General features: G+C 49.5%; 1 long non-coding RNA gene across 2 annotated transcripts in view; it reads right to left on the bottom strand.

Moving 5' to 3' along the window:
• LOC148223644 (uncharacterized) overlaps positions 1–21,276 on the bottom strand; it is a 49,159-nt gene that overhangs the window by 25,327 nt on the left and 2,556 nt on the right. For both annotated transcript variants that reach the window (XR_015803876.1, XR_015803875.1), the window contains one exon: positions 6,964–7,144. This is a non-coding gene — a long non-coding RNA (uncharacterized LOC148223644). The remainder of the gene's footprint in view (positions 1–6,963; positions 7,145–21,276) is intronic.

Here is a 21,276-nt window from a genome sequence, read left to right as displayed (position 1 = left end):
TAATATAGGCTCTGAAGACTGAACCTGCAGGTTCAGGCTCCAAAGTTGGGATCATCCTAAGCTAAAGCTCATTGGGGTACTCTTGTTCTCCACAAAATACACAAGTCCACTATGAACCTCTCTAAATTCTTGGACTTGACAAATTCTCATATCTTAGACCTCCACAGTTCAATACTGCAAATATGAATCCCATACATTTTAATTTCACTCTACATTCCTTCACTCCTAGGTGATGAGGAAAGGAAGGACAGATATATGTTTCATTATTTAATTTCCTACCACCATACACTCCCAGTCTGCTGACACCAACACCCCCTGTCTCCTCCATATCTTCACTTGGGGGTGTTCACAGGCTTTCTGTCTCACCTCAGAGGCCCTTCAGTTCTCCAGCATCCCTTCAGAAACAGGCTGACCTGGGTTTGGCTTGCAATTCCAAATGAAGCAGCACTGCAGGTGTACCAAGAGCTCTTCCAGAGCCCTCTCTCCCCACTACCTCTGCATCCAAACAGCTGATTTGCCTGCTCAAGGGCATCACAGCATGGGGCAGAGCTCTGCAAAGACATTCACCTTCACTTTCATTTGGCTGATACTCTTGATTCAGGACCTTTTGGGTATCTAAAGAGTTCTGAGTCTGCCCTGCAACACACATTACTTGGAACATACCAACATTCAGTTTCATTCACCAGAGCACAGTGCATTCTTTTCACTTAGTTCTCTTTCCCAGGCATTTCCCACAGCCCTTTCTGTCCACAGCCAACATAATAATTTTGTCTCATCTGCTAATTTCCATATAGTGTATCTCTCCTCCTACCTTTCCAATTCATTAAACAATAAGGTAAATCACAAGGGATTTAGAAGAGAACCTGGAGGCCACATTAACCTTTTGCCATGGTGAAACTTGGCTGTTTAATCTCCTCATTCTTTCAGTCTCCTACTCAGTTTTTGATCTATGTCAATATTTTGTCTCTCACTGACTGCTTAGCTTCTTTAGCAGCTCAAGTGCAGGATCTTTCAAAAGCCTTTTGGAAGTCTAAATACGTTATTTCACTTGGTTCTCCTTTATCCACTGCATTATTGACACATTCAAAAAGTTGTAGGAGATTAGCATGATGAAGTTTTCCCCTGCTGAACCCACACTGGATAGGCCCTATCAGACCACAATCTTCCAGATGTCTTCAAGCACTGCTTTTTAATTATCATTCCCACCAGTTTACCAGATACAGATGCAAAGCCTACTGATCTTTAATTCCCTAGATCATCACTGAAGCCTTTTTTTAAATATAGGTACAACATTTGGTCTTCTCCAATTCCCTGAATCAGTCGCTTTTTTATTTTTTTTCACAAGAGATTGCATATTTCTGTTAGCAGCTCAATCACTTAAGCTCCTTCCAAACTCTCGGATTTAACCATCTGGACTTGATAACTTATTGTTCAGGGAAAGGGGGGCGGAGGTTTCATAGTTGTTGGGTTGTTTTTTTTTCACTGGGTTTGTGGTTTTTTATGAGTTGCTTTGTCCCAGCACCATTATTCTACCAGCATATTTTCCAACAGATCCTCATCTAAGCAAATATAGGAAAAGAATCTCACAAATGCTGTTGGTAGGGACAGCTGATACAAGAGAAATAATATGAGAATTCAGCTCCCCAGCAACATCCTAAAAATGGAGATACTGAGTCACTTTAAGCACAGGAGGTGACTGGAATTGATCAATGCGAGTTTTCTTGGATAACATCCACCCTGTTCTGACCAACCAGGCTAGTTTTGCTCATTTGTTTGGGTCTCTTGCTGAATAGTGATTTCCCTCTTGACCCTAGAAGATTCAGGGCAGGAACAGTGCTAGCTTGATTATATACAGCCTAAGGTGTGATGAAAAGAAAGTGACCTCAATGCTGGGAGATGCATGAACCTGGGAGGAGATGAAACCCAGCAAGGATGAAAGGAAGTAAATCAGAAGGTGAGCAGAACATTGCTGGGCTGTTAGCTCCAGTGATTGCCTTTCAACTGCATCAGCCTCAAGACATGAAATGTAATGGGCAATGCTGAAGAACTCAAATAAGTAGCCCCATTATATGAGTGTTTCTCCTTTTGTGCAAGACTGGTTCTCGATAGATTTCACCATGCTGGCTGTCTTTAAAAGGCATGGCAGGATCAGGGTAGAGCCCAGTGGCCCTGATGTGCCACTCACTTTAAGCCACACCTTCCACTGGTCCTAAAACAGGGAGTCAGGGAGAAAGCTTGAGATAGAATAGAAGCACCCACAGGTTTATGTCACAGTGAACACACGACCAGCTGTGGATACATGTTCACCTGTCAGCCTGCCTCCCAGCCAACACTGGCATTCCAGCTTCTGGAAACCATCACACTCCCATCAAAAGTGACACTGAGAACATCTGTATGAAATCTGTGATATACCTGGCATACCTACCTTACCTGATGGACATGTACTCAAGTATTTATTTAGTAAAAGAAGAAGAGAAATTTCCATAAATCTCTCTTATCTAATTGCTGCTGTTCAGTTCTTGTGGGATATGTTGATGGGGCAATTATAGAAAAAAATATAGAAAAATTTGTAGAAAAAAATTGTGTAGATTGTTGAATTCATTCCCTGCAGACACTGCTTATGTGGGGTAATGTGGCCATAAGTTTTTCTGGGGAGCCATCTAAAGGCAAGTCTGTGCCTCCCTCTAAGACCTCACCAACATCCCTCCAGTACACAGCAAGGCAATTCTCAGCAGTGCTGGGCAGCACATTCACTTCCTCTGGCTCCGTGGGGCGAGGGCCAGGAGAACAGAGGACATGAGGAGGGGTTTCTCAGCCATCAGAGACCATATCAGGAGCAGACAAAAGTGCACAAGGAGAAGGCATCTCAAAGCAGGACAATCACAGGCTGGCTGTTCCCTTGATTAAGGAGGTGGATAGAAGATGAGCAGTTTACTGTGCAGAGCTGGTCCTCCTGCCACAATGCTTTTGAAACCACATCCCTGCCACAAATGTGGTCAGGCCAAACTATAGTCTGCAATATCAATATAAGATACTTCCATACCACTTTGTCACTGCAGGGACACGCTGCTCTTTTTCTGCCTCTGTCTCCACCCCTTTTTTCCCTTGCTGCTTCTGTCCTTTTTCTCTCAAGTGCTCCCTCTTTCTCATCTCAATGTCTGAATCCCCTCCATACTCTGAGTGTCTTGGATTCCCCTTTCCCTCTGCAACACCTCCCTCCACTGCCTACAGGTCTCCACCTCCACGAAGCAAGAGAGGGCTCACACTGGGCCGAGACAGAGAGGGAACCTGGAGGAGAAAGAGGTCTTCTTCATGCCTTGACTTAGCCCAACAAGACTCCCCACACACCAGACACAGCCCTGCTGCAGGTGCCTGTTTGGGCTGGAATGAAGCAACGTGGACACTCACACAGATGTTGTTCTACTGCACAGGGCATAAACCAGGCAGGGAGGTAGCACGAATCCCATCTAGCTGCTCTTCTAGCAAGGCTTTTAACTTGTCTCCCTCTCTTCACATGCACTGGTCTGCCATGTGTGTGTGTCTCAGGGCTGTCCTCAGCTGCTTGGCAGTGGATATGCAGAGGGTACAAGGGGGAGGTGAAATGACGGGGGCTGGGGATGGCCAGCTGCCAGTCATGGCCTGTACCAGGGTCCCCTCAGTCCCCTGACACACACAGACACGTGGCACGGCTGCTCGGGGAGGCCCAGCCAAGAAGCCTGTCCTTCTCCACTGAATCTCTACTCTGTTTCCTAAGTGACAAGCCACAAACTCCCTTTCTCTTCCCAAACAAACAGAGGCTTGAGAGAATCGCTGCCTCGGCCCTGGCAAGCAGCCCCCTGGTCATTACAGATTCTTGTCCAGCATCCAGCCCCCTGCGAATGACAGCCCTCAGCCATGTCAGCAGAGTCCACAGGCTGAACCTCCCTTTCCCCACTGCATCCCTCTGTGCAGCCTGAAGCCTTGCTCCTTCACATCCCTATTCCTCAACACCCCCCTCTCCCACTGGCTGCTGCCTGTTCCACGGAAAGGTAGGGGAAACTGTGGTACAGAATGGTGACCAGAGTGAGCGTTTGCTAGGATTAGGACCCTTAGCAACAAGGTTTGGTAGACAGTGTCACCTCTTGACTTTAACCTCCAAAAGCTCATTTTGCTGGGATTTATAGTAAAAGTGACTTCAAACTGCTAAACCTGGTGAACAAATTCTCCTCCTAATCACCAGAGACTTGCACACATCCACACAAAAGCATGAGGCAAATCACCCCTCCCCACCTTCCTGCCCTTTGGCCCTTCAGCACAAACAAAATTACCTCCCTCAGCAAGACAAGCACCTGAGTGACAGACCTGGAAAAAGTCCCTGCAGAGTAACAGTGAGAGTTTGCACTCATACTCTGTCCCAAACGAGCACCTGCCTCCAGTGGGGCTGGCTCAGCCTCTGTCCATGGTGCAACCCGATTTTCTGCCAACATGGTCCTATGAGGAATGATAATGCCTCTCCTGGGACCTGTGTGCTGACCTGTGGCGTGGTCAGGGCTGGAGAACAACATCCTCCTGCTGAGACAATGCTTCCCTCCCCTTCCTCTTCCTCTTCAGCATGATGCCTGCCCTCCTCCCAAAGAATGCCATCCTCTCCAGCATCTGCCTGGAGTGGGACATGGCTTGCTCCCAGACTGTAATTTAACCCTCTTTCAGACTGGCTTGCCTGACAGGAGGGACTGAACCAGGCTGGCTGCAGCGTGCAATTACATCTGTCAGATTAGCCATAGCACGCACGATCCGGAGCACGTGCCAGATGTGGCACACAAACAACACTCGGGCCAGCACCAAGACAGGGTTGTGCAGACAGATAATACCCAACACAACATAAATCTTGCCAGTACAGAGTTAAGCCAACATTCTTTTCTAAGCAAATCTCAAACAGCAGAGTGAAGTCATACTGGATCAGCATTTTCTACCATGTAGCTGCAGCAGTTTTAACCCAGCACCAAGGTCCCTAGAGCTGGATTTATTGTCTTGTCCACCCCGAGTCAGTGCCAAAGCCATGTCCTGAGAGGACAGAGGAATTTAACCAATGCCAAATTACTTTGGAGGCTCCAAATGGGAAGAGCTTGCTTTCTGCAAACCCTCCAACAATGACACTGAGAGTGACTGCATGGACACACTCCCTGCCAGGCTCCAGCCAAGAGGAGGAGCCACACATCAACAACACCATGGTCACTTGTCACCCGCAACACACACGCGCGCGCACCAAAGGGTGTGAACCACAGGGGAAAAGATCACTTCACAGTATCATCAGCTGGCACCAGCATCCAGAAACAACCCCACTGGGCAGCATCAGCCCTTCCCAAGGCTAACCAAAGCTGTTCCTGCCCAGCATGGTGGTCACAAAGGAGGAGAAGTGAGGAACGGGTGCTGAAAGAGGAAAAAGCAGGGCTCAGGACACCCCAGAGAAGGAAGAAAAAAAGCAAGAGGCACCAAAGTGAAGCTGAAGGCAGCAGTTTGTGTAGAAGGGTAGGTATTGGAGTAGTGGGTCAGGAGGCATTGAGAAACTGCAGATGCAGAAAACTGATGGCAGGGTCGTGCAGTGGCAGCAGAGAGATGCACTGGAAGATGCAGTGGAAGATGTGCCCTCCTTGTCAGCATCACCAGGTGGGACCTTGGCAGGAGGGGAGCAACCCATCACCTCCTTCAGGGGACACCACACCAGCACCACTGTTGGGGCTGCACAGTAGCACGGACCCTGCCAGTCCCTTCCCCTCAGAGAAACTCAGAAAAAACTCTGGTCTCTGCCAGAGTCTGTGCAGAGCCTGAAACTACAGCCTGGCAGGTTGCTAACTCCCAGACCTCCCCTTTAAAATCCACTCCTCTGAGGTTACCCACTACTTTGCCAGCAGCTCATTTCTTTAGGGTCTATTTTAGGGAGAGGCATCTCCAGGCACGTTCGTGCTTCTTGAGGACTGGCAGCACGTTTGGGCCTGCCCAGGCACTGGGAGAAACAGCTGCTCCCACTCCCCTCCTATCCCCACACCACAGCAGCACAGAGACATGGCATGGAAATAGTGCAGCTGATCTTCCTGCTTTCCCTGCAGAGGAGCTGAGGAAAGGGACACTGAGGGCAGCCCCAGGCAGCAGCAGGCCTTTCAGGTGCTCCCAAGAGCTTTGCACCCCAAAATGGGTCAGGCTCGGCACAGGGCCCCTTCACTGCCTGTGCAGGGCACATGGCGTTCCCAGCTTATGAAACACACTGTCTCCAGTAGGAAAATATCCCTTTCAGTTGAGAAGGAGCACCAGGGGATAGCAGATAATCAGTGACAAAGAGCATGCCCATCACCCCAAAAGCTGTGGCAGGCTGGGCTGGGTATTCAGAGGAGATACCTGGCTAGGAAATGGAGGCCACCATTGTCTGTGGGGAATTAGAATCCCTAAAATATCTGCGAGATGAGGAGGGAGGGGGAATCCTCCCCTCCATGCCCCACTCCCGGTAGCATGATGCCCACTCCTGCTCTGCTGCAAGCTGCATCCCTGAGGTGACCCAGGCCAGGGCTGCCGAGCCCAGCTTTGCTGCCGGCCAGGCTGCAGCAGAGTCAGCCTGGCTGTCCCTTCTCCCGAGAAACAGGGGAGGTGGAGGAAGATGACGAATGGAAAAGAGCAGACAGGTGTGTGCTGTGCCCAGGGAGGGATGGGAAAGGGGCGGAATGCACTCGGGACTGCGTGCGGGGGACCCGCAGCGCTTCCCCCGGCTGCTCGGCAAACAAGCCCTCCCTGCACACGCATGCAGAGCCGCCAGGGAAGGGGCTCACAAGGGAGGGAGCAGCTCTCCCTTGTGGGGAGAGCGCTGGTGAAAGCCTAGATTTTGTTCACAGCATAGCAGAAACCCTTCCCCTCCCTCACACCTCTGGGGGACGAGAGGAGGGAGGGCGGCATGGACGGAGAGAGGCACAGACAGAGGTGCAGGGGTTGGCTTACCTCACAGTGCCTGCGCTGGGGGTGCCCGGGTGCGCGGGAGGTAAATCCAGGGCTCTGCTCTCCTTGGCGAGTGCTGGGAAAGGTCTCTGTTCAGTCACATGAAGGAGTGGCCTGTGAGTAGGTGCTCCAGCTCACCGCTCGATCGAAGCTGCCATGGATTCATTGCGAACGACTTCGCCTTCTGTGAGGAGAGGAGGAAAGGGGAGGGAAAAAAAAAAGGAAAAAAACACCAGCTTAAGACTTGGAGGGTAGATTCACTTCTTTCTTAGGTTTCCAATGGCAACTGAATATGCCACATATGAAGATCCAGGGTGTGTGTGTGTGTGTGAATATGTGTGTGTGGGAGGGACAGAGAGATGCACAGCTGCTGAGTCCACAGGCAGTGTAGGGTGTGAGCTAGTCAAGGCATATCGGTGATTATGGGAACAGACAACTGGACACGGGCAGCAGAGTAGACAGACAGCCAGATGGAAAGAGACTAAAAGGATGGAAAGAGGTTGGCCTGTGTGCTAAAAGCTTGGCTGTCCCACTGCACACAAAAGGAGAGAGCACCTGACCCAGCACAGGGCAAGGTGCTGACAGAGCTGCACGGGGAGAAGGTGAAGTGTCTGCACACACACACGGCCGCACACACACACACACACACACACACACACACACACCACCTCCCAGCCCGCACAGCCACCCAGGCATGCCCCCTGCAAGGACACTCTACACACTCTGGACACACACACACAGATATTTACTCACACTACCTTACATACAACCCCTAGAAACTCAGAGCCCCTCTCAAGGATGAGGTGCTTCTCTTCTACGCATACACCCTGCACCTACCTACAAGGTTGCACATCTGTATTAAGATGCACACGTGATAACTCAGACAACCATCACACAACACCACATCAGCTCCACCCAGCCTATTCCATCACTCCTATGAGTACACAGCAAAAACATTTTTATATAGCACAGCAAATTGTGATCCCTGCACAAATGCACTTGGAACACACCAGCTCCTGACCCCTTATACAAAACTATCACTGCACAAACACACAGCATTTAATGAGCCCATTCCCGCAGCAGATACCAGAAAAAGTGCCATGTACACACACACATCCATATCAATGTAAACACCACACTAGCAAATGACGTATCTGTAAGAAAATGAGGGCACATAAAACATCCTCATGCACTCAAGAACATAAGTAAGCACCAGTGGCTGTATATCACACACAGATATACTCTGCTTATGAATTGCCTGCAGCATACAAACTGATTGTATCAGATACTGTTACCTACCTAAACTCAGCCCACACAGTGGCATAGCATCCTTCTGGATCCTAAACGTTAGCCCCAGCAACCACCAGACATATTCTGTCACATGGAAAACACAAATACTCATCAACATCCAACACAGGCAGACAAACACAAACTAGACATGAAACACAGACAGCCAGCACCACTCATCAAGAAATAAAAATAAAAATAAAAATAAAAATTAAAATTAAAATTAAAATTAAAATTAAAATTAAAAAATATATATTCTTGAAAGTTATGAAGCTGGAACTCACTTTGAAGACAGCTGTATTATTCTGTGCAAGTGCACGGCTGCATATGGACACATACACACTCCACTGTCACACCAAATCTGCTTTAACTGCCTCCATCTCTGAGTAAGATAGTAAGATTCCCCCCCTCCCTTTCTTTTTTTTTTTCACACTTTCTCTAATTCTGCCCGTTCTACAGTCTCCCATGTGTCTGTTAACGGTCTGGAGTTGCTGCTCCGGGAGGCAAAGTCTCTGGAGCAGAAAGCTTGCAAAAGCATCCAAGATCATCCCTTCTCTTTCCCTCCGTTCTGGTCTTAGATGTATATAATTTGCATGCAAAGAAGAGTGCACAGTCCCACCAGTCCCGAGTGCTCTGAAATTGGCTGATAGTGGCATCAGGGGATGTGACTGCAAACCTAAGCGTGGTGGAGATGTACATAAACCCTTATGGGAAGCGGAGATTTGGCCAGGAAGGCGCCGGCTTTCCCCAGGCCCCAGGAAAGACAAAGAGATACACGAGGTGGGTAAGAAGGGACAGGGGAATGCAGAGAGATCGGCCCAGCACCAGGGACAGCACAGTGAGCGCTCTGCCAGGCTTGTTTAACAAGCTCGGCAGTGTCACAGCGAGATGCTGCCAGCGATGACGGACAACAATCAGGGTTCGACATCAGGGCAAGCAAGCGTACCTGTGTGCCCCTGGGAAATGGGAGAGGCAGGGAAAAGCATGGACTTTGCAGCGGGGAAGAGCAGCTTAGTGTGGGTGCAGCTGTACATTATATGGCTTAGGGGTCCATGGCTGCACTGGGATCATTGGAGCAGTGGTGGCACAGACAAAAAAAGAAGAGCTCGCAGGCAGAAAAAGGGCTGGCATAGGCGTGGCTTAGACACAGGCAATGCAGGGGTTGCAGTCGGGTCTAGCCCCAGCCACATGGAGGAAGTGTGAAAGGAATCCCTTGTCCTGTGCTATTGGACAGCATGGGCTTCCAGCACATATAGATACACCTCAGTGTCAGTCAGTGGAGTGTACATTGCAATGGCCTCTTTCAGGAGCTCCCTGCCCTCACACACATTACCAGCAGCCTCAGCCCCTTCCCAGTGCACAGACTTTCCACACCATTACTCTGGCATGCCAACTTTCCACTCCTCAAAGCCACCTACTTCAGCACACTCTCACCTCCCCATGCTCGTGCCACATCCATGTCCATGTGGCAGCATCAGAGGAGCCAGAAGAAACATGTGGGGAAGCCCTCACTGCCACCTGAGCACCAAACAGCCCCTCTTCCCCTCTGCCTTCACTGGTGCTTCACTTTACTGAAGTGCTCTGAAGGAGTAGAAATTTCCTGTCTCTCTCAGCTAAGTTTGGCCCGCGCATCCAGGCAATTTCAGCTTGCTAGTAACGTCAGTGCCTCAGCACTGTGCTCAGCTGTACCTGCGTGCCTCTTCCCACAAACAGCCATTGTGCATTACAGCAGATGAATAATTTAGGCTGAAAGGGGACAAGTGAGAGAGTCTTTTGGGTCTCAGCAAGGCACATGTACAAAGAAGAGTGGAGATGGAGCTGCCTCATTTGGTCAAAGGTAACAGATGCTGCCAAACCTAGAAAAGCCACTATGGCCTGAAGTGCTACTTGGGTTAAAGTACGATCATGAGGGCAATTTAAAGAGGTATTTGGACTCAGAATTTCTAATAGGTGCTGAGAGTGACACAGAGATGTTGTGTGTGGATGGGCAAGGAGGATCTTCATCTCTGAGACACTTAGCACGGACCTAAGCAGCTGAAGAGAATTACTAGCAGAAAAGGGAACCATCATCCTAAACTGACCTGCAAACCATCTGCTCCTGTGCTTCAGAGGCATGGAAGAAGTACTATGACTGGCTAAACAAAGGAAAAGGGATTGAGAAAGCACAGAAAACAGGAGCTGAGTGGGATGCAGATGCGTGTTTGCATATGCACATCGGTGTTCCTCTCAAAGAGATTCCACATCAGAGTTTTCTGGTGGCATGCAGGGGGACCTGGAAGACACAAACCTGTGTATGTCAGTGCTGCACTGATGAGCCCATCTACATGGGATAATGCTGGAAGGGGGCAATATGGACAACGTGGCACCACGTGTGCAGGTGGGTGTGCAGGAATGCATGGCCTCTGGTGAGCACCTCTGTGTTGGTGCTGTGCATGTGCAGGTATGGATGTGCACGTGTGCATCAAGTGCTGCAGTGCAGAGTGAGCAGTGACTGTGTGTGAGTCTGTGCCTTGATGCACTGGTGCATTAATGAGGTGTCACAGGGGGCTGTGGGTCCCCTGTGGGCTGCCTTGTGTGTGTGTGGCAGCATTTACCTCGGTGAGACACTGGTGTGTTACTGCACACCTGCAGAGCCTTGGCAAAGCAGTGCAGTGCAGCAGCACAAAACTGTGGGAGTGTGCATGTACTGGAGGGCACCCCTGAGAGCATCCAGGTTTGCAGGGATGGGATCCCCTCTCTGGGTGGAACAGTCTGTCTGGCTCCTGCACTGCCTCTCCTCCTGGACTCCACTTTTCCTTTCTCACCTTCCCTCAGCTCCCCCTGCTCACTGGCAGCAGCATGCTCTGCCCTGGGAACCAACTCCCACTCACCACACTGGGACGGAACTCCTTTCTTAGCAGTTCCCTGGTATTTTCCCATATCGAGAGCCAGAAAGTGAAGAAAAAACCCACTGGGCAACCTGAACTGGACCTATTCCTTTTCCATGTCCTTATTCCTCTTTCCAACCCACAGGAACTGCATTACAAACTTACAGATTTTCACCCAAACCCACAAACTTCCACCCCCAAGCCTCACATCCAAGCCACGGGCCGTCTCAAGCTGACACAGCTCAGGTAGGGCAGCTCAAGGTAACAGAGTTAGGAGAGAGCAGTCCCTGAAGCTGGGAATATGGAGAGGCTCCTGCAGCTGCAGCCACACCTGTCTGACTTTCAGCTCCCCAGCCAGAATCACCCATAGCTGGGGTTGGAGTAAGAAATTGTATGCAAGAATTGCACTCAGCTCAGCTCAAAGTCATGCTTCTGGAGCCAAAACAACATGTCTTAGCTGCTCTGTTATTGCTCCTATCAGAAGGCTAAACCATCAGCCAGATCCCACTTCCAGGGGAACTTCCAGGCTGGGTTCCAAAGCATGGAGCCTGTCCACTTGGAGCACATCCTGGGGCAGTGGGATTTGAATAAGAAGAAAATTCCAAAGACATTTCTTTATTTCTTTAGCCAATTCTGCAGATCACTACCTCCCTCCCAAAAATCCTACCCAGAGCTCTACTTGTTTGTTCTGAGGCTGATCTAAATTACTCAACTCCCCAAACTGAAATGCAAGCAACTGGCCTCCATTTCAGGCTTTTCTTTTGCCCTATATCCCACTTCGCACCTATTCCCTGTGGAGGACAAAACTAGCACACAGGAGCCACTTGTGAAAATATGCACACCTTCCCTGGAAGGCTTCATGAGCTCCCAGTAAGACCCAGTTTCACCCAGGACCAGAAACATACAGTTTTGCCATGAAATGAAGCCGTAACACTTAAGCACTATCTGTTTTTTTCTCAACTGCAGTCTTGAATCTGGGATATCCCCAAACTTTACTCAACCTTATGTACTGAAAGCCTCACCTCTAAGCTCCATTTTGAACCCTTTGTCTCCAGTTTTCTTCTGAACTCAGCCTTTCACTTTACACATGAGTGTTCCATACCAGATCCCTTCTCTGATGTTTTCTCCACACCATACAAGATGACAGACTGGCAAAGTCTGGCTCTCTGATCCACAGCGCAGCAGCAGTCATGACCCACAGTGGACAGGATTTGCCAGATTTCTTTTCCCTACAGAGGAGCCCTGCTCATGCCTTAGACAGTTTGGGTGACCTTTTCACTGCTGGCAATCACAACCAGGAAAATAGCTCTCTGTGCTAATATTTAAATGTCCACTATGAAAAGCATGGAACCAGCCTCAGCACCTGCTTCAGGCTCTCCCTATGCAGTACCACAGCCTTGCTACTCCAATTCTTCCCTCACACTGAGCTCTTTCCCTCCAGCCCTGCATCTTTCTCTTCCCTGCTCAGCTTCATGAGCAGCTCCTGCCGATGCCTTTCCCCCATCCTGCCCTGCAGCCCTGCCAGCTTTCCAGGCCCCACCAGGAATACGGAGAGTGAGCCCCTGATTACCATTCAAGCCGGATTCTCATTAGGCTGAAATGCCCCTCCAGGAGATCCATTAACAGTCCATAAGGTTAACTCAATCCAGCCAGTCTTGTGAGGTCTCTGCCCAAATTCCCTATTACATTAACAATCTTGAGCCTTAATTAGCATGTGAGGCAGAGGTGGCATTATTAATGGAGATAATATGGAGCATTAAGAATAAACAGGCCAAAGCTGTCTCTCCCCCACCATGCATGCAAATCCTCTTCTGTGCAGAAACAGCATGAGCTTCCCCCATGAGCAGCACATGTGAGGGACTGGGGGGCCCCAGACCAAAGACAAACGCTGGAGCATACAGCCAGGCTGCTGCAGGAGGATGATGGGGAGGAAATGAGATCCCACAGTGGCTTTTCATCCACCTGGGAGATGAGGGGGGAGTGGGAAGACCACAGTGTGGCAAGTCCTGTGAGGTAAATCCTTGCACCAGGAAGGAGCAGCCGTGTCCTTGGCTAATCCAGTCATCCCATCTTTCTGGGAGGCTTGGCAAAGCAAGGCCAAGGTTATGTGAACTTCTATTCCCTTGCACGTTCAATTCACGCTGTCGTGTGCATGCACACAGGATAACACGATGGGTGTATGGGTTTGAACACCATGTGTAAGGAGGGGGTGTCTGTCCAAGGGGGAGCAGGCTGTAGGAACAAGCTGCAGCTGTGCAAAATGCTCCTCATGAGTCTCCTTTCTGACCACTGAGCCCCAGCACACTGAGAATACAGGACAGGACAGAGGGGCTTCAGCTGAAGGAGAGAAGCAGCCATTTGGGGGACCAGAGAATAAATGATGAGGATTCCAGCTTGGTGCAAATTGACCATGGAGTGGGGAAGGAACAGGTCCCTTTTCAGACAGACTGCTGACTGGCTGCACAGGTGGCTGCTCAAAACAGCTTGGTCATTACAGGTGAAGGGGCAGACCCTCTCCCAGGCCAGGCAGAGCCAGCACGGGTTACAGTAGAGGAGGGGAGGACTGGTGCTGCCAGCAGCAGCAAGGGGCTGGAGCAGCAAGGGGTCAGGGATGCACTGAGTATCAGCCAGGAGAAATTGCAAGCCTGACACTTTCTTCTAATACAAGCACTTGCAAAATCAGAAGGCAAAACGGGGGGGAGAGAAGCAGAAACAGCTAAGCCAAGGAAGCAGAGCCTAATGACAGGACCTATGGATTGCTAATTCACTTCCAGCAGCACCCAGCAGGATGGGGGCAAAGAGAGAAGCTTGTCTCAGGGAATGTCTTCCTGGCTTGTTCCTGAGGCCTGACCCATGCTGTTCCAGCATGGCTCTGTTGTGCTCAGTGTGTCCCTCCAGGCTTTGCAGAAGGGCTTGCACTGAGAGCAACGATCCCTGAAGCACAGAGTGATATCCTGTGCCTTGGCCCTGGAGCACTCGGCCAGTGCTAAATAGCCTTGCTTAGCAAGGAGCAGTGCCTCAGGCTGGGCTGCTCTCTCCCAGGGCTGCACTCAGCATCAGCCCAGCTGCCTTCACATGCCCAGAGGTGCAGCAGACAACAGTGGAGGCCCTGAGCAGAGCCCAGCTCTTCCACTTTCCAGCACAGCAAGTTCCCACTCCCCCAGGCCCACCAGCCAGCCCCTGCCAAATCCATTTGTCCAATCTTGCGCTTTCTACTAATCCTGTTGAGCCGTCCTTTAAGTTGCTCTGAGGCAGAGATAGAAAATACAAAGATGCCTTAAGAAGCTTCCCCTGACCTTGCTCAATTCAAGATAAAGGGCTTTGATTTAAAAAATTACAGTGGGGGTCTGTCACTGATCCATTGCGTGGATTAAAGGGAAACAAACAGAGACACAGGATGCAGCTAGTGCTAGGTGAGCAGACAGGGAGGGGAGAAAGGTTACAACCAGAGCCGGGGAGGAGACAAAACAAAAGAAAGGACAGAAAGTGAGAGGGGAGGAAGAAAAAATACCTTCTCCCTTGCCATCTCCGTACTTGGCTATTGGTAGAAAAGCTTTGTACATTCATGATGTTATACAACATGTCCCACCACCTTTCCTGGTCTGTAAGGAGGAGCGAAGCAGCTGCACTCTCAGTGGTGCAGTCAGGCTGGGGACTGGGAGGAGCTCCTTGCCCTGTCAGAAGCATCCAGTGGGGAACCTGACTGAAATCCCAAGGTACAAGTGCCTGCTAAAGAGATTGCTATCACTATCTCTCCTTACTATGTTGTGCAGACTTTTCTTCCTCCACCCCTTGACCCTTCCTTCACACCAGACCTCTCAGCTCATCTCCTTCCCTTCATGACAGTGCTGTCTCACTCTCCCTGCTGCTTGTCCTGGCCCACATCACATTTAACAGCATCTAAATGGACTTCCAACCACCCACCTCAGTCCCCTACAAACCTTGACTCAAAGGTTACTCAGAACAATTTTCCCCTGTAGGAAACGTCATAATGTCATAAGGACTAGTGAGGGCACCTTCTTCTTTTCCTGTGCCCTCCAACGTTTGTTGCACCCCACAAGGGCCCTTTAGTCCCTGGCATGAGCCTGTTTCCTCCCCCTGAACCTAATCTGTTTGAAGATCACTCACAAGATGGCTGATGTTTCATTTTCATTCTTCTTTTACAGGTATGTTAAACAGAAAATGAAGCTTAAAGAAGGTGTACACCTCTCAGAAAATGGTGGGAAAATGATAACAATGGGTGAGGAGAAGGCTAAAGTACTCAACAACTCTTTTTGCCTCAGTCTTCAATGGTAACATTTCTTCCCACATCTCTTGAGTGGATGGACAGTGGCATGGGGACTTGGAGAGCAAAGTGCTTCCCACTCTAAGTTCAAGTTCATGAACACCCGAGGAACCTGAACATACAAAAGTCTATGGGTCCTGACAAGATACATCCCAGAGTCCAAGGGAATTGTCCGATCTAGTTGCCAAGCCACTCTCCATGACTGACCTTTTATCAAAAAACTCATGGTAGTAAAATTAAGTTGCAGGTGACTGGGAGAAAGGAACTGTATACATCTTTGAAAAGGGTAGAATGGAGAACCCTGGGAACTACCAACCTGTCAGCCTCACTTCTGCGCCTGGGAAGATCATGGAAGATCCCCTTCCTATTCTTCAAGCCTCCTCAGAACCTGCCCAGTTATGTCTTGATGACCAAAGGCACCTTCAACTGCTTTCAGAATTTTTGCCCAGCTTCTTCAGCTCCCCTGTACCATGCATGGATATGTGGACACTGCAGCTGACTCAGACATTTTCACCTGAGTGGGACCTGGTGCAGCTCATTGCTGTGATGTCAATTCCCACCCAGCAGTGCCCCATGTCCTGTTGCTAAAAGCTACACCGTTGTAGCCAAGAAGGAAGCAGCTGATGGATGCAGAGAGATGAAAGGTAAAGCGATACTGGAAAAGAGACAACAAAGGGCGTAATATGAGACAGGTCTATAAAACCACAGATGACAGAGGAAAGAGGTGTGAACAGCCTCTTCCCACTCAAAGATCAAGGGTCAGGAAAGTTACAGGTTCAAGACAAACTGCATTTTTATGCTGCACAATTTCCTACTGCGAGAGTCTGAGGATGCTAAAACTTTACCTGACCTCAAAAATTGGCGGGAAAAATTCAGGGAGGAAACAAATCCACCAAGAACTATAAAGTACACAACAGATTTTCCAGCATTGGGTCCCTCAAACATGCATCACTGGAGGCTGAAAGGGTGTTCAGAGGAAGTGCTCCTATACAGTTGTCCTACCTGTATGCTATTCCCTCTTTCAGCTACAGCTGGAGATACTGCACTGGCTTGGTAAGGCTTTTTGTATTCCTATGGCTTTCCACAGCCAGGCTGACCCAGAAGTCATGGACAAGAGTACCTCTAAGTAACAGTATCATTTTGGTGCATTTTGGAGATGGATGGACAAGGCAGACCTCATCCAAGAAAGATTTTTTTTTTCCCTAACCAAAAGCTGGAAGGGGGTCAGGTGTCATTTAAACCAGTCATTTCAGTACAGATCCTTGCTGGGAATAACATCTCTGCTTGAGCCCTAGCTCCCTCGATGCCTATTTCCAGACTTTTCTAAGACCAAATCCCCTTTCCCTGTTGATAAACACAGAACCCTTTAAACAGACCATCTGTAACAGGTCCAACCCCCCTGAATTCCCTTCCATTTCCCTGACCTGTCTATCACACTATTCATGGCAGGCTCTCCACACTAATCCTTTTATTATGATCTCACTCAATTTTCCTGGCCTATGACTGCAATGTGGAAAAAAGGAGGGGTATTAATCCTTCTGACCTTGTTGTCCCAATTCTGGGCCATCTGTGACTAGGAATTCAGAAGAGGGAAGTCTGATCCTCCTGACCCCACTATCAACCCCTTGCTTTGGGAGGTACAGTTTGTACCGTCCTAGAAAATGTTGTGGGAAAGCCCCTTTTCACTTAGAGGCACTTCCTATGAGATTGCTTCCTAGACTATCTTTCCAGTCAGAGAGGGGGGAGGGAATAATACCTTCCACCTCCATCAGGCTCTGTTTACTTATTCCTCCTGTATCATCTCTCTGCTCCCTCAACAGCAGTGTCTGTGGGTTCTTCCCAGCCATGAGACAGGGAATCAATAAAAGGTGAAAGACATTCAAACATCTCTCAGAATTTCCCTGTCAATGCTGCATATAAAAAGGCCTTGCAGCTCACTCCACTTCCACCACTGGCTGAGGGTAGCCTGTTCCCTCCACCCCTTCCCACCACCATGTTTCCTTGCTGCCAGCAGTTGAATCTCCATGAAGCTGCCACACTATTTCATAGATGGTGTGAGCACTCATAACAGGAAGTTTGCATATATCCTCAAGAGACAAATATTCTCCTCTTTGCTTAGCTTCATCCATACCTCTGACTTTGCCCATTTTTTGCCACTTTAAACAATCTCTTCCTTTCCTTGGTGTTTACAATCCTCAATATACACAAACTGTTACATATCATCATTTAGTCAAGCTCTACATATTTTTTATTTTAATCTCTCCTCATAAATAAATACCTTCAGTCATACATGTGGCACCAGGTAATACAAAGGCTGTCTCCCCAGAGAGAGGAAGAAGAAGGTTCATGAGAGGTGGGAAGAAGCAGACACGTGGACAGGTGGGACAGATGCAGCTGAACAAGGCACACGACTACAAACCCTTACATACATGCCTCGAGGAGAGACATCAAGTCCTGGATATGGAAAAGGTGCATATGCACACACACATAAACACACACGTGTTCACTCCACAAACAAACCTCCCTGCGACCTGCATCACACACGAGTGCACACAGGAACACTCCATAGACCAGGATAATACCATGAGGCAGGAATGGCACACATGTGCATGGAGACTTTGGGCATGCACACGTAACACATGCACACAAGAGGACAGGACAAAGTCTAGCAGAAAATGGTGCTCTCCCTGCTCACAAACATACATGTTCTCATGCATAAACCAATGCTCCCAGAGGAAAGATAGCAGCTCATGGAGTCCTTGTAGTAGCCTAAAAAAACACAGGCAGCTCTGACCCATCTGGTCTGCAGATTGAGCCTATGAGCCATGGAAAGAATGAAGACAAACATATGACACCTTGCCTTAAGGCAACTGGTAGCACATGCATCATACTGAGACAGTCTTCATACCTACAGACCCTTCCATAGTGATTACATTATCACCAAAGCTATTCAAAAGTGAGGTGAAAGCTGAGGACCACAGAGAGGAAGAAAGGAACTCTCTACAGGGTGCCAGAGCTAGGGATCCTCCCTCCTACTCTGTGACCCTCTCCCTGAGACATGTTACCGATGATCCTTCTTCACAAGGATGTACTTCCTCCATCTCCCTGCTATCAGACATCCAAAGGAGTCAAAAGCACACACAGTTTCTTGCAAACAGTCTTTCCTTTACAGCTCACCAAAACCAGACAGGTATTAACATTTTGTGAGTGTCAGTGTATAGAGAACGCAAATTCTTGGCCCCCAGACACAGCTTCTCACTTCTGTGAAATTCATACTGCACCATCAGCTCCCCAGAGCATCACCTGGAATGAAAGTCTGTGCTAAAGGGCTGAAAAGCTGGAGATACATTCTCCAGGGTGACTGCAGACGGGGAAGAACAGCCCCAGCACATCAGTCAGGTCAGCACAGAATGGGCTTCACTTTCAACAGCAGAACAGACTCACCTGTGGGGTTTTGATCCCATGCCTATCTCCGTGGCATCTGATGCTATGCTATAGGGCACCATGTGGCCACTGAGACTCCCCACACCAGTGATGCTTAGGGACCTTTAAAGACTCCCTGCAAGTCGCAACATCTAGGGACAAAACCCATCAAGTCATTCACCTCAACCTGACTCCTGGTAGCTTATTTCCCACCTCTTAAAATACCATGGAAAGAGTGACAACTGCCCTTCCCTCCTGTACCTCAGCTGGTCAGCTGGAACTGGGTTTCCTCTTGGCTTATGAATGTTGAGAAAATGAGGTCATTTCTCCTCAGTGACAGAAAATTATTTGGTGAGGAAAGCAGTTCATCTCAGGCAATGGCTGTGTACCCCCGAGCTACCCAGGAGACCCTTAAAGAGGAGGTCAGGGCAAAGTAAAGCATGAAACCATCACCAGCTGGGGAGCACAGGCAAGTCAGGGCACAAATGCACTGCTGCTGAATTGAGGCTGTAACTGCTGCCAGGCCAGCTCACCACTGAAGCAAACACAACAGCAGTCCCACAGTCATTGTCACCTCCAAAGTGTCAAGCTTGACTCATCTGGGGATTTAATTACAGCACTCATCTGGTTCACAGCTGTGAGAAACTCATCCTGACCCAGCAGAGAGAAAGGGCTAGAGGTGGGTCACAGCCCAGTCCTGCTCCCTGAGTTTTGCATTCTCTGCTTCCAGACCATAGAAGGGATCAGTGCCCCGCTACCCTGGCAAAAGAGGTGGCTCCCATGCATTCAGCTTGCCTACCCTTCAGTAGATCATTCCTCTCTCACCCTCTTCCCACATGGAAAGGCACTGGGGGACACAGAGCTCTGCTCCTTGGAACTGCTCAAGCACTTGCTGTAACTCTAGTCTGGGCAATCCTCAGAGCCTGCAGAGCTCCCAGGCAAACTCCAGCTTTCCCCATAGTTGCCAGCAGCCTGGGATCCCCCACTGCTCAGGACAGCTCTGCTCCATGAAGGAGAAAAGCAAAATCACCTCTGTTCCCATAAAAGAGGATGTTTTGCTGGAACACATTTGCTTTGCACCTAAGCTGCTGCTGTCCTACTCTGGTGTGCAGACCTGGGCAAGGTCTGCAAGTGTTTTTTGGGACATCACATCCCTTTACCAGAGCAAGGTGGCCCTCCTGAGCTCACAAAAGTGTGAGGACAGAGGTGTTCCTTGCATGTCCTCTGCCCTCCCTCATACTAATAAAAGAAACAGTCCAGGTCCATACTTACAAGGGATCAAGGGAAAAAAGCCCCACAGTATTTAGGATGAAGGAGAGAGCAGCCAGGTCTCTCTCCTTCAGAAAATGTGCTGATATTTTCTGACACAGCTGATAAGAGCACTGGGAGGTTTCAACAGGCCCTGATATGACCAGTAGCTTTTTTCCCAGGTGGGCAGAGCTTTTCACCACTCTTCAACAGGGTCAGATGAGGCAGCTGCACTCTGCCTGGAGCTGCATCTGGCTTCTGACATGACCCCAGGTAAGAACAAACATCGCGGACATCATCACAGCTACGCTTCCCTCCCTTCTGCCTTCCCTGCAATTTTTACCTTTCCGATTTTAACTGCAAGCTGCCCCCCAGCAAAACCTACACCTCTGTATGCCCTCCTTTCCCAAATACCCTCTCTACCCTCCAAGTGGAGGGTACTACTCCACAGCATAGCTTTGCATCAGTGCAGCGGATCAGACAGCGAATTCCCAAATACCCACTTTGCCTGGAGCTGGGGGAAGCGCGGGAAAGGCCATGCATCCACAATTCTTCCCTTGATGTCGTAGTTTTTGATGGGGGAAAAGCAATGAAGGCAGTTTGCTTCATGCCGACAAATCTGCATGCTTGTGGTTTGGGTGTCCTGAAAGCCAATCACCCCCCAGGGAAAATAATGGCGTGAGGAGGGTGGTAGATGAGGAAGGGGTTGGGGGTGGGGGGAAGGTTGGTAGGTTGGGGAAATCAGTGGGATTAAAGTGTCTGCTTCTCACCCCTGGCACTGCATCGGCACCCTTCCACTCCCTGCAGCTTCCTCACTGCTGCTGGTACAGTCTGCACAGAGCGGGGAGGCGAGAGGGGGGCTGTATTTAAATATATTAATAATGCATGTTCCATGCAAATGAAGCTTCCTTTGAATATTACATTAGCGATGCTGTCAGGCTGCGCTTCTTGGGACCCAGGAGTGACGGGATGTGTGGGGACCCGGAAGGGGGGGTGTGGGGCTCACCAGAAATTCCCTGACACCCCAGCACAGCCTCCTTTCTGCCCCTCCACCCTAGCTCCCCCTCATTACACACACTCCCACTCCCTCCCACCTCTCCGTGCATGACAAATTCCTTGGCTCGCAGCATGCAATGCAGCCAGGCTCCCCAGTCCCTAGGCCCCTCCAGTGGCACGGTTCCCCCCTCCACTCCCTACATAATCTGT

This window comes from Sturnus vulgaris, chromosome 5 (assembly GCF_052056855.1).
Source record: "Sturnus vulgaris isolate bStuVul1 chromosome 5, bStuVul1.hap1, whole genome shotgun sequence".
Classification (NCBI taxonomy): Eukaryota; Metazoa; Chordata; class Aves; order Passeriformes; family Sturnidae; genus Sturnus; species Sturnus vulgaris.
Note: the sequence above shows the minus strand (reverse complement) of the source record. Positions and strands in the feature narration are given on the sequence as shown.